The sequence below is a fragment of the Pristiophorus japonicus genome, chromosome 1, assembly GCF_044704955.1.
Source record: "Pristiophorus japonicus isolate sPriJap1 chromosome 1, sPriJap1.hap1, whole genome shotgun sequence".
NCBI lineage: Eukaryota > Metazoa > Chordata > Chondrichthyes > Pristiophoridae > Pristiophorus > Pristiophorus japonicus.
This window is the reverse complement of record NC_091977.1, coordinates 43,282,339-43,295,235: the sequence shown is the minus strand read 5'-3', so window position 1 is coordinate 43,295,235 and position 12,897 is coordinate 43,282,339. Positions and strand designations below refer to the sequence as shown.

Genomic DNA, 12,897 nt, shown 5'->3' with positions numbered 1-12,897 from the left:
TCAAGCAGAGCGGCCGGCTGAATGATCGTGGGCAGGAACCCGTGAAGAAAATGGCACCAACAAAGGTAAGTTTTATTTTACTTACCTCGGCCACCTCGCCTTTAATCATCATCATCATCATTGGCAGTCCCTCGAAATCCAGGAAGACTTGCTTCCACTCTAAAAGTGAATTCTCAGGTGACTGTACAGTCCAATACAGGAATTACAGTCTCTGTCACAGGTGGGACAGACAGTGGTCGGAGGAAAGCATTGCCCCAGTGGCGGCCGGCCGCCCGATCCTCGCCTCCTGCAGCTGCCGGTGTTTTTGCCCAATGTTGCTGCAGGGGGCGAAAGTGAATTTAGGGCCCGGGGGCGCTAACGGGACGATGCGCACGGCGAAGGCGTCACGATCTCCGAGCGCAGGAGATTGGGGCACAACGCCGTAGCAGCATCGCTAAACTCCCCGCCCAATATGGCGGGAGTCGATGTCAGCACCGCGCCCGGTCGCAAAGGGGAGATGCAAATGCACCCAATTTCTAGCCCATGTCTTTTGTTCAATTGATTGCTAAGAAGCTTACGCAAACACTATGGCAGCGATTTTTCGGAAGCGAGGTGGGCGAATTCGGGTGCGGGCTGGAACCTCACTCCTTTCTTCATCCGCCTCTGTCGAGGTGATTTAACGATGATGGGGCTTGTTAAGCCCGCCCCGTGAGGTTCTTGGCCAATTAAAAGGAAGCGGGTCTGATGACGTCATTTGATGACGCGCCATCAGCCGGTTTCCTTAAAGGGACCATGTCCACATTCATTTTGACAGTTGTGCTCTCAGTGTTCTGCAGCATTGATGACAAATACTGCTCAAAGATGCACGGCTGCACCCAGGCTCTCCCATAACTCCCTCCATATACTTATGGAGGGAGTCACAACATGCAGGGAGGTTCTCTTCCCTTTGTATGGGCAGAAGAGACCTCCCCAGGATACCAACACATTGTACAGGAGGGCACACAAGCAGGGTATGTCGTCAGGAGGACCAAGCTGCAGTAGCGCAAACTTTTCAATGATCTCAATGGATCACGAAATGTTACGGCAAATCCATACCTATATAAGGTATTGGTGAGGCCACACCTGGAATGCTGCGTGCAGTTTTCGTTTCCATATTTACGAAAGGATATACTTGCTTTGGAGACAGTTCAGAGAAGGTTCACTAGGTTGATTCCGGGGATAAGGGGGTTGACTTATGAGGAAAGGTTGAGTAGGTTGGGTCTCTACTCATTGGAATTCAGAAGAATGAGAGGTGATCTTATCGAAATGTATAAGATTATGAGGGGGCTTGACAAGGTGGATGCAGAGAGAATGTTTCCACTGATGGGGGAGACTAGAACTAGAGGGCATGATCTTAGAATAAGGGGCTGCCCAGTTAAAATAGAGATGAGGAGAAATTTCTTCCCTCAGAGGGTTGTAAATCTGTGGAATTCGCTGCCTCAGAGAGCTGTGGAAGCTGGGACATTGAATAAATTTAAGACAGAAATAGACAGTTTCTTAAACGATAAGGGGATAAGGGGTTATGGGGAGCGGGCGGGGAAGTGGAGCTGAGTCCATGATCAGATCAGCCATGAGCTTATTAAATGGTGGAGCAGGCTCGAGGGGCTGTATGGCCTACTCCTGCTCCTATTTCTTATGTTCTTATGTAACCTCATCCTGCTGTGCCTCTCATCACATCCCCATCACTCTGCCTTCCCTACCTGACTCCTGCACATCCTTACTCACATCAACTTACCTTGCACCTCCACCCATCCCTCTGTCTCTATCTACATTATCACTTGCCGATCTCACTAACCACCCCTCACACTCATCCTTGTCCAATCATACCAACGAACAACACACAAGGGTAGGCACTTGGGTGTTGTCACCAACGTTGTTGTAATGTTTCTGCTAATGTGTTGTCAAACATTGAAATCTTTATTTTCAACACTTTGCCTTCTTGGAACGATCAGTGTGCACCTTTGGAAGTGGCTCAGTGAGTGCAGTGAATGGTGAGACATAATGGTACTCACTCTAATGGTGATGAGTGTGAAATTAATGGCTTGGGCATTGTAGGAATGCCTTTATGGTGTTGGTATGGAGTGGTGCTAACCTCGCGCATCATGTAGCAATGTCAAGTGAAGTAAAAGTGGCCATGGTGAGGCCATCCCTGGCCTCCCGGGCAGCAATGTGGTCGGGTGCTGATGCCCTGTGTCCTGTGCAGCATCAGGTGATTGCGGAGAAGGTTGGTGTTGTTGGTAATGCTGGTGTGCCTCGTGATGTTGGTGTTGTGGCTGATTGTGGTGGGTTTCTGAGGACCAAGGTAAGGTTTTTTCAAGGGCACCAATGCTGATGGAATAGATGGCAGCTGAAGTTGAGATGACAGAAATAATCTGTCAATGGTGAGAGAGGTTGCTCCAAGGATAGAGAGTTCACTACAAACACTTTAAACCACTTTCAAGCTGAAAAGTATATTCCAAATCCTGAAGGCTCCAGCTTCTAAGATTGGAAATTGAACAGCTGTTAAATTGTAGCTTTTGTACCATTTTTGCAGCTGTCAACTGTTCACAGCAATGGAGAAGCATTGAGAACCCGACAAACTTACCTGACGTGATCCCCGAGCACCAGGAACCTCGTAAAAAAACTTGGAAAAATCATTAGGACATTGTAAAATGCTGCTTAAATACCTATAAGCAGCTTCTTAAGTATCTTAATTGCCTGACTTACCTTAGTGCCGGGTCTGCAACCCACAGGCAGAGCCGGCACATGAGGATCTAACATGGAAATGGGTTCAGGGTGGACTTCCGCCCCACTGTCAATCACCGCTATTTTGACAGTGGGCCCATCTCCAAACTTGCACTCACAGTGCCGGTAAGATTCTGGCCTATCTATGGATACTTTTGTGGCTAGCTCTATCAATTAGACAGAGACGTTGCTTATCCTTGCTTTTCACTTCCTACAAACTTCCTTTATTCAACAGTTAATGGAGACCTTGAAACTAATTAATGTTCTAGCTGTAAGGAAATACTAATTTAAACTTCAAGCTATTTGCCTCATAAGCTAATGCTAAGCTAGCCTTAATTTCCTATCAACCTCTCTGTCTCTTCCATGTTTCCATGTTCCCATGTTCCAAAACAAACTAATCTTTTATTTTCTTCTCAACGACCCGTAACACTCTATAAAGTCCAAGTTCAGCCAAAAGTTGAATATTGCTTCCAAATCTGGGGAGATTCTTTCAACACCTCTAATATTCCTCAACAGTATACAAGTAAAGGCAAAAGATTGTTATCTATTAGCCAATTCATCTATCGCTTCTCGTCGCCAATCTTTCCCTCTCCCCAAACAATCTTTTTGGTCTCTCTGTCTCTATTTTATTGGTGCTGCTAAGATCAGAGCCCTCCTAAACCTACCTCTCGTGTTCCTTCTGAGCTACAAATGTACCATCTTACTCCTTTTATCTGCACAGCGTTAAAATCAAGATAAGTTGCATGTCCTAACTCATTCTATCCCAGAATCGCAAAACTCTGGAACTCCGTTCCTCTATTTTTCAGTCTTCCTACAAAACCTGCTGTCACCTAACCATTACTTTCTGATTGACCATTTGTTCCTTTTCACACAGCAAAAGGCCTTATAATTGCTTAAATGGTGAAGCAATTGTCAGCAGTGATTTTTATTTAAATCACCCAAATTACATGAGAAATATAGTTTTGATAATGCTTTGAACTGTAGCTGTTCGGTTGGGTCCTTGAAACCTACCTTTGCCTTTTTTGTAGTTTTTATACAATTTATACGTGGCTGGATGCAATTGAGGTGGGAGTGACAAGAAATAGAACTTATGCCATCGCCATGTATAACTACCTCATTAGAATGCTCCTGCCCAAAAATGAGATTCTACTGCCCTCCAGAAATGATGGTGGGAAATTTAGCAGAGTGAGAATCTAGTGTGAAGGTTCCGTGCCTCATTTCCCACCTGTGCCCGCCCGAATACTGCCCAAAGATTGGCTGGTAGGCAGAAGAAAATTGAGGCTAATACACTAAATGTAGGCCAGGATAGTCATCCAACCCCAGACCTGGCTTCCAAACACTCAAATTTGGTGGGTTGGGTCATTTGCATCCTTGGGTAAAAGCCTACACCCTTGACTCTTTGATGGCAAGTAAAATCAAGGAAAACCCAAAGATGTTTTATAAAGAGCAAGAGAATAACGAAGGATTTGTTAAAGGAAGATCGTATCTGCCTAACTTGATTGAATTTTTTGATGAGGTAATGAGGAGGGTCGATGAGGGTAAAGCATTTGATGTAGTCTACCTGGATTTTAACAAGGCTTTTGACAACCTACGTGGCAGGTTGATCAATGAAGTAAGAGCCCAAGGGATCCAAGGGAAATTGGCAAGTTGGATCCAAAATTGGCTCAGTGGCAGTAAGCAGAGGGGATTGGTCGATGGGTGTTTTTGTGACTGGAAAGCTGTTTACAGTGGGGTTCCACAGGGCTCAGTACTGGGTCCCCTGCTTTTTGTGGTATGGTTCAATGATTTAGACTTCAATGTAGGGGCATGATTAAGACGTTTGCAGATGATACAAAAATTGGGCATGTGATTGATAGTGAGGAAGAAAGCTGTAGACTGCAGAAAGATACCAGTGGACTGGTCAGGTGGGCAGAAAAGTGGCAAATGGAATACAATCCGGAGAAGTGTGAGGTAATGCATTTGGGCTAACAAGACAAGGGAAATATGTCCCAAGGCGCCTTACAGGTGCGATTATCAAAAAAAATTTGACATCGAGCCACATAAGGAGATAGGGGTCAAAGAGGTAGGTTTTAAGGAGCGTCTTAAACGAGGAAAGAGTGGTCGAGAGGCAGAGATGTTTAGGTAGAGAATTCCAGAGTTTAGGGCCTCAGCTGAAGGCATGACCGCCAATGCTGGAGCAATTAAAATCAGGGATGAGCAAGAGGCAATTGAGTGCTTCTTACTAGGAAATAGGGTAAAACCGCCAAAAATAATTTCATTTATCTCAACTTACAACCGGATGAGTGGGTTTCAATCCAGTTGGCAAAGGTAAAGGACAGTTTTCTAATTCACCAAGGTGTTTTGGTTTAAATTGTAGGTATATACCTGAATCTCCCCGATGGCTACTCACTCAAGGGAAAGTGGAACAAGCTGAAATAATATTGAAAGCTGCTGCTAAGAAAAATGGTATTACACATCTCGGGCCAATATTTGATACCACGTGCAGCAATATGGTAACTAAGTGTTTTTTTATTGTTACTAGTTTTTGTCATTGTCGTGCTGAGTTTAAAATTCATTCGGCTTTCCAACATGTTATGTATCTGTCACAATAGATTATTTTAGAACTAAATTAAGAAACCAAGGGCTAAACTTTTAGTGACATTTTTTTAAAGTTTCCCCCCTCCCTAGGCCCAACCGCAGCGTCGGAGTAAATTTTTCAAAACATTTTACGAACCGCCCATTTCACTTAGTTTCGCCTTTAACCACCGAGAAACCGCCGAGAATACTGGTGCAAGATCCATTTTCTCGCCGGGCGATTATTTTTAACTTAATAATGGGAATTTTTGCCAGCGTTACTTGCAAAACGTTAGCGGTTTTTCTGGATGGGCAATCGGGCATTGAGGGGCTCGAGGAAAAGTCTAGCCCTAAGGGTCATAGACCAAGTGTTGACAAAGCTGAAAAAAATAAAGGATGAAACAAATCCAGAGGTGGAGATCAGGGTCCACCAAGCTTGTGTTTGCGTTGTTGGTATGTGAAACACATCCGCACTTTTTGAATCGCATTTTTTCACCCAGGATCCTGTGGATAGAAATGAGCATGCGCACAATTATCTGGATTTGGTTATCACTTCCAACATAAGGAACGTCACAATCCTTTTATTGTTTATATGGTGAGTGGAGACTTCATTAGCTAAGAACTTCCATCAGAACTCAGAGTTTAAACTTGTGTAGTCTGAAAGAACAGTAAAAAATATTATCCTGATATAATTCCACTTTTAAAGAAGATTGGTTTTCTCCAACGAAAATGCATTCTCAGAAATTGTGTGTTTCAAAGCCATGCATCCCAGCGGTTTATTTGGAAGGAGTGATAGAAGGGATTTATTGTCACTAGGGATTAAGAGCAAGGAGGGAAATCCTATTTGGATCTGAAGACAGGAAGCCCTAGAAAAGGATGGTGCAGGTAATTTGGAGGGAGGCAGCCAATTGGGGGAACCCCCAAACAAATCCTGTATCTATCTTTATTTTGTTTGCACGTTAAAAGGTCACCTATAATCAGCGGTAAGAAAATACTACAAGTGGAGGAATGGCAACTATAAGGCCCTTGAGGTGGGCATGTGGAGGAAACCATACAAGTCCTGGGCAAACACATTGAAGAGGCAGTACGAGGTGGAGAAGTTGGACAATAGCTGACAGCTTAGGTTGGATAATGGGCGGATTAACATTGTGGATTCTCTGCAAGTATTCCAAGGGAAGCTAGATGTGTTCCTGAGAGATATAAAAGATAGGTGGGTCATTGGAATTGTGTCACTCAGTTACTATGGTCTCTTGGAGTTTGCTTGATGACTTTCGAGGTCACAGACGAATTTCCCTAAGATTGTTCCAAAAATGAATTTCTCTGGTTTTTTCCTCTTCCACAAGTTTTGGTGGGTGAGGGCTGGGGAAGCGGGTTATGTTGTCAGGATGGGACAGACTCGATGGACCAGTTGGTTATTACTTGTCTTTTTTCCAATGTTCATCTGTGGGTAAACTGGTGGAAAATCAGTGGAAAATCCTGCCTAATTGTAAAACTACTTCAAAACTATTTTTAAACTTTATTCATAATTCATACTTTTATCAATATTTTCAGTTCTTTTAAATTATTATTCATTCAAGATCAGCATTTATTGCCCCTCTCTAATTCACCTTGTGAAGATGGTGGTAAGCTGCCTTCTTGAACTGCTGCAGTCTGTACAGGGATGACACTGTTAGGTATGGTTCCAGGATTTTGACTCGGTGATGATAAAGGAATGGCAATATATTTCCAAATCAGGATGGTGTGTGACCTGGAGAGGAACTTGGAGGTGATGGTGTTTGTTGTGTCTGTAATGTATTTATGAATGACTTCACGAGGTGATGTCATTTATTCTTGGTCCTTTATTCGTAACTCCAGAGTGAGGCAGCCACATGGTGGCTCCCCTTTTATACAGCCCTTGCCACCAGGGCAGGAAACCCCGGTCTCCACCAGTTGCACCCTCTAGTGGTGCCAGCATAGTATATACACAGTGTAAACCTTATTGATAGTACATCAGGTAAACAAGTCTCCATCTTATGCAACTATACAGTGACTACACAGAGAGTATATCTATAGTCTGCATTTATAACAGTGTTCCCATACACCTGCTGCCCTTGTCCTTCTAGATGGTAGAGGTCACGGGTTTGGGAGATGCTGTCGAAGAAGCCTTGGCGAGTTGCTGCTGTGCATCTTACTGATGGTACACACTGCAGCCATAGTGCGCAGTGGTGGAGGGATGGGCTGCCAAACCAGCGGGCTGCTTTGTCCGGGATGGTGCCGAGCTTCTTGAGTGTTGTTGCAGCTGCATTCATCCAGGCAAATGGAGAATATTCCATCACACTCCAGACTTGTGCCTTGTAGACGGTGAAAGGCTTTGGAGAGTCAGGTGGTGAGACACTCGCCACAGAATACCCAGCCTCTGACCTGCTCTTGTTGCCGCAGTATTTATGTGGCTGGTCCAGCTAAGTTTCTGGTCAATAGTGACCCTCAGGCTGTTGATGGTGGGGAATTCGGTGATGGTAATGCCATCGAGGGGAGGTGGTTAGACTTCCCCTTGTTGGTGAATTTACTGAAACTAAGCTAACTGGTAGTCTAGTCAGCTAGCAGCTGTGCAAGCTCACGTGCAAGCTCAAAGCTCCCAAAAGTGCTCTTCAGTTCTAATACTTCTAATAATGTTTGTCAAATTTCTGTATAATATAATTATTACTGTGTAGAAGACAAGTTGCGACTACTTCTTTAATTTAATGAGGGACTTTTAGCTCACAGATCCTGATTAATAGTGTGAATTCAGAACAGGCTATAGCCTTGTTAGATATTTGGTCTGGTTTGGTTACCTGTTTTCAATAAAACCCTTTCATCATCACCAACCCCCACTTATGTAGATATTTAGGTCACATGCAGCTAATAAACTGAATCAGAGTTTTTTTGTGGCAAAGAAGAGTGGTAAACTCCTGCTGTGAAATGATCCTTGCTGCAGGCTAAGATATCCAATTCTCAGTCTAATTGATTAACTAATAAAGAATTTCCCTTCCCATAATCATATAAACTTTACTGAAGTACTGTTGTGAGCAAAAGATATGGGGCCCGATTATCCAAGCCCCTGCCCCCAGGAAAACGCTCAGTTCCCTGGGCACAAACGTCCAGAAAACATGGTGGACATCTGAATTGCCAATCTCCACCACTTTAGTATAACTCCGGGAATTCTAAACCTTTCCTGGGGTGAAGGTGCAGCCTGGTCTGAGCCGGCAAATGGCACAGGCCTTACAATATTAGTTAAATGCCCCAGAAGTGGGTGTTCCTTGCTTCCCACCTCATTCTCCGATTTTCCTGTTTGCTGACCTTCTCAGTGCGGGAACGGCCAGAAAAGATTAGGGGGCCGAAATTCTCCTGTTGTGTGATAGTATTTTCACCCCGGGGTGGGAGCGCTACTGGCTCCCACCAAAATTGCGTGTGAGTTTGCGGAGGCACGAATACATTAACGTCGCGCCCTGCGGATAGCACCTCGGGCCGTTGCACCGTGCACGCTGACCCCTTTTCGCCCCGCAGCGGAAATTGGCCAATGCCCCGTGAGGTCTTGTGGGTCACTAACTGGGCCACACAACCATCGTGGGGCGAAACTTAAAGGGGAGGTGTGCTGTGCTATATGCTATGTTTGCCGGTCGGGCAGTTTGCTGCTCCTCCTGCGGGATCGTGGAGCCCGGCACTCTGTCTCAGTGCCGAGTTGCGGCCACGGCACCCCTTATCTCTGGTGGACTAGTGGAGGCCGTCAAAGAGCCTGCAGAGTTCGCAGCGTCCCTCCCCTTTAACGGAGGGGAGGGGCATTGAAACACGTCAGCGAAATGCGGAGAGACCATGCAGTGCTCCCGAACCCACACGCATAGTGTGCCTGAACCCGCCTCAAAGGAAAGAGGAGCACGCGGCATTGTGCTCCACTTCCTCTGAGGGTGGTAACTGGAATTTCATGGCTGGGATGGGACTTCGGCGCCAGGCGCAGGAAGTCCCGTCTCACCTCGGTTACCGTAATCGAATTTCAACCCCCAGGATGCACAGTTGACCTTTGTCTCCAGCACTGCAAGAGCTAAAAAAGCAGGGCCCCTGTAATTCTGCAGGGAATCTTCCGATTGCTTGCTGTAACTTTAGTGAGAAACCAGCAGAGCCCCCGGGGAAATGGCTATTTTATACCATTTATACCATTTTCCTGGGGGTTCGCTGATGAACCACTGTAGTTATGGCAGGAGCCCAGGAGAACCTCTGCAGAATTTCAGAACAAGATGTTTTCCACATTAATGGTGCTATAAAAATGCAAGTGGTGCTGAAGGGAAAAATCATACAACTTATTTTCCTCATTTGTCTCTGATTGTAATATACTCTCACTTATTTCGGCAGACATATTGAGTGCCAACATTACTTCAGGCATAAAGTGCCAAAAGGCCGTTAGTGCCTGGGAGCTGGTGAAGTGTTGCCCTGTTCAATTATCCATCCCTACTTGCCTGCCTGATTTTCTTCCCTGCCCATTACAGTTATGCTAGTTCCCTGGAAATTTGGAACTAAAGGCTTAGAAATTCGTGTCATTTGCGCCTCCTGTTAGCGGCGCTAATGGGGCATAAACGACTTTGTGACCGGGCGCGGCACCACTTACGACTCCCGCTAAAATCGGCGGGAGTTTAGTGCCGACGGTAACCCGTAGCTCCCCGCTCCGCTGCACCGGCGATGTTGCCACCATCAGCTTGCGCAGCACCCCGGAGCCTAAATTGGGTATCGCCACATGAAGCTGCGGCGGGCGATGACAGCGACAGCTTCAGGGGAACCGTGGGGTCCGTGTCGCAATCGGTCAGCCTGGCATGATGCTTGAGTTGGCGCGGCACCCTCGCACCCCGATGGTCCAGCCAGGGCCCTTTTTTTGTCCTGCAGAGTTTGCAGCTTGGGCCCTTCCCTTTAATTCAGGGAAGAGCACCTCCTACACGGTAGCGCTACACGGCCCAGTGCGTAGCGCTGCTCCCTGCTCCCGAGGCATCCGCCCCGCTACCGTGCTTTATTTAGCGTTCCATTTCATTTCTGGGGCGGTAACCCCAATTTCTCGCAAGGGGTGAGACTTCCGCGCAAGTGTTACTCCCCCCACCGAATTTCCCCCGAGTATCTCTTAATGTTGTACCTAAAAATGAAGTTCCAACCTGATGAAGCTACAGCATAGAACTACATGTATGCTAAACAGTGGAAATAGCACGTTATAGACAGAGCTAAGCAAGCCCACAACCAATGGACCAGATCAAAGCTCTGCACTCTTGCCACACCTAGTCGTGAATGGTGGTGGACCATTAAACAACTACAGGCTCCGTGAACATCCCCATCCCCAATGATGGTGGAGCCCAGCACGTGAGTGCAAAAGACAAGGCTGAAGGTAGAAGAGCTGAGTATATCTCGGTCTCATCCTGAGGTCCTCACCTTAACAGAAGCCAGTCTTCAGCCAATTCGACTCAGTCCACATGATGTCAAGAAACGGCTGAGCACAGGCTATGGGCCCTGACAACATCCCGGCTGTCATGCTAAAAAACTTGTCCAGAACTAGCCGCGCCTCTAACCAAGCTGTTCCAGTACAGCTACAACACTGGCATCGACCCGACAATGTGGAAAATTGCCCAGGTATATTCTGTCCACAAAAAGCAGGACAAATCCAACCTGGCTAATTATCGCCCCATCAGTCTACTCTCAATCATCAGCAAAGTCATGGAAGGTGTGATCGACAGTGCTATCAACCGGTACTTGCTCACCAATAACCTGCTCACTGGTGTTTAACTTGGGTTCTGCCAGGACTACTACACTCCAGACCTCATTACAGCCTTGATCCAAACATGGACAAAAGAGCTGAATTCCAGAGGTGAGGTGAGAGTGACTGCCATTAATGGAATATTCTCCACTTGCCTGGATGAGTGCAGCTTCAACAACACTTAAGAAGCTCGACACCATCAAGGACAAAGCATCCCGCTTGATTGGCACCCCATCCACCAACTTAAACATTCACTCCCTCCACCGCCGGCGTACCGTGGCTGCCGTGCGTACTATCTACAAAGTATATGGCAGCAACTCGCCAAAGGTTCTTCGACAGCACTTCCCAAACCCACGACCAATACCACCTAGAATGACAAGGTCAGCAGGCACATGGGAACACTACCACCTCCAAGTTCTCCTCCAAGTCACATACCATCCTGACTTAGCAGTATATCACCATTCCTTCATCGCCACTGGTTCAAAATCCAGGAACTCCCTCCTTAACAGAACTGTGAGAATACCTTCACCACATGCATTGCATGGCTCAAGAAGGCCGCTTTCCTCCACAATTGGGTATGAGCAATAAATGCTGGCCTTACCAACAACGCCCACATCCCAGGAACGAATAAAAAAAAGCAAGTTGTATCAAATTGCTTTAATTACAAGTAACATTAATGAAAATTGCTATGAAATTGAAGTAATTAAGGTTACTCAATTGGAATACATAGATTTTGCGGCAATGTGATGAACAGACAATATAAGAACATAAGAACATAAGAAATAGGAGCAGGAGTAGGCCATACGGCCCCTCGAGCCTGCTCCGCCATTCAATAAGATCATGGTTGATCTGATCATGGACTCAGCTCCACTTTCCTGCCCACTCCCCATAACCCCTTATCCCTTTATCATTTAAGAAACTGTTTATTTCTGTCTTAAATTTATTCAATGTCCCAGCTTCCACAGCTCTCTGAGGCAGCGAATTCCATAGATTTACAACCCTCTGAGAGAAGAAATTTCTCTTCATCTCCATCTTAAATGGGCGGCCCCTTATTCTAAGATCAGGTCCTCTAGATCTAGTCTCCCCCATCAGTGGAAACATCCTCGCTGCATCCACCTTGTCAAGCCCCCTCATAATCTTATACGTTTCGATAAGATCACCTCTCATTCTTCTGAATTCCAATGAGTAGAGGCCTAACTTACTCAACCTTTCCTCATAAGTCAACCCCTTCATCTCCGGAATCAACCTAGAGAACCTTCTCTGAACTGCCTCCAAAGCAAGTATATCCTTTCGTAAATATGGAAACCAAAACTGCATGCAGTATTCCAGGTGTGGCCTCACCAATACCCTGTATAGCTGTAGCAAGACTTCCCTGCTTTTATACTCCATCCCCTTTACAATAAAGGCCAAGATTCCATTGGTCTTCCTGATCACTTGCTGTACCTGCATACTATCCTTTTGTGTTTCATGCACAAGTACCTCCAGGTCCCGCTGTACTACAGCACTTTGCAATCATTCTCCATTTAAATAATAACTTGCTCTTTGATTTTTTTCTGCTAAAGTGCATGACCTCACACTTTCCAACATTATACTCCATCTGCCAAATATTTGCCCACTCACTTAGCCTGTCTATGTCCTTTTGCAGATTTTTTGTGTCCTTCTCACACATTGCTTTTCCTCCCATCTTTGTATCGTCAGCAAACTTGGTTACATTACACTCAGTCCCTTCTTAATGTAGTACCTTTGTTTAAAAAGGGAGAAAGAGATAGACTGAATAATTACAGGCCAGTCAGCCTAACCTCGGTGGTGGGAAAATTATTTGAAAAAATTCTGAGGAACTTGATAAATCTTCATTTGGAAAG

The 12,897-nt window shown here is 45.7% G+C and overlaps 1 pseudogene; it reads left to right on the top strand.

Annotated features, from left to right (window-relative positions):
* The window catches only part of LOC139234928 (organic cation/carnitine transporter 2-like), a 109,253-nt pseudogene that overhangs the window by 29,631 nt on the left and 66,725 nt on the right, over positions 1-12,897 (top strand).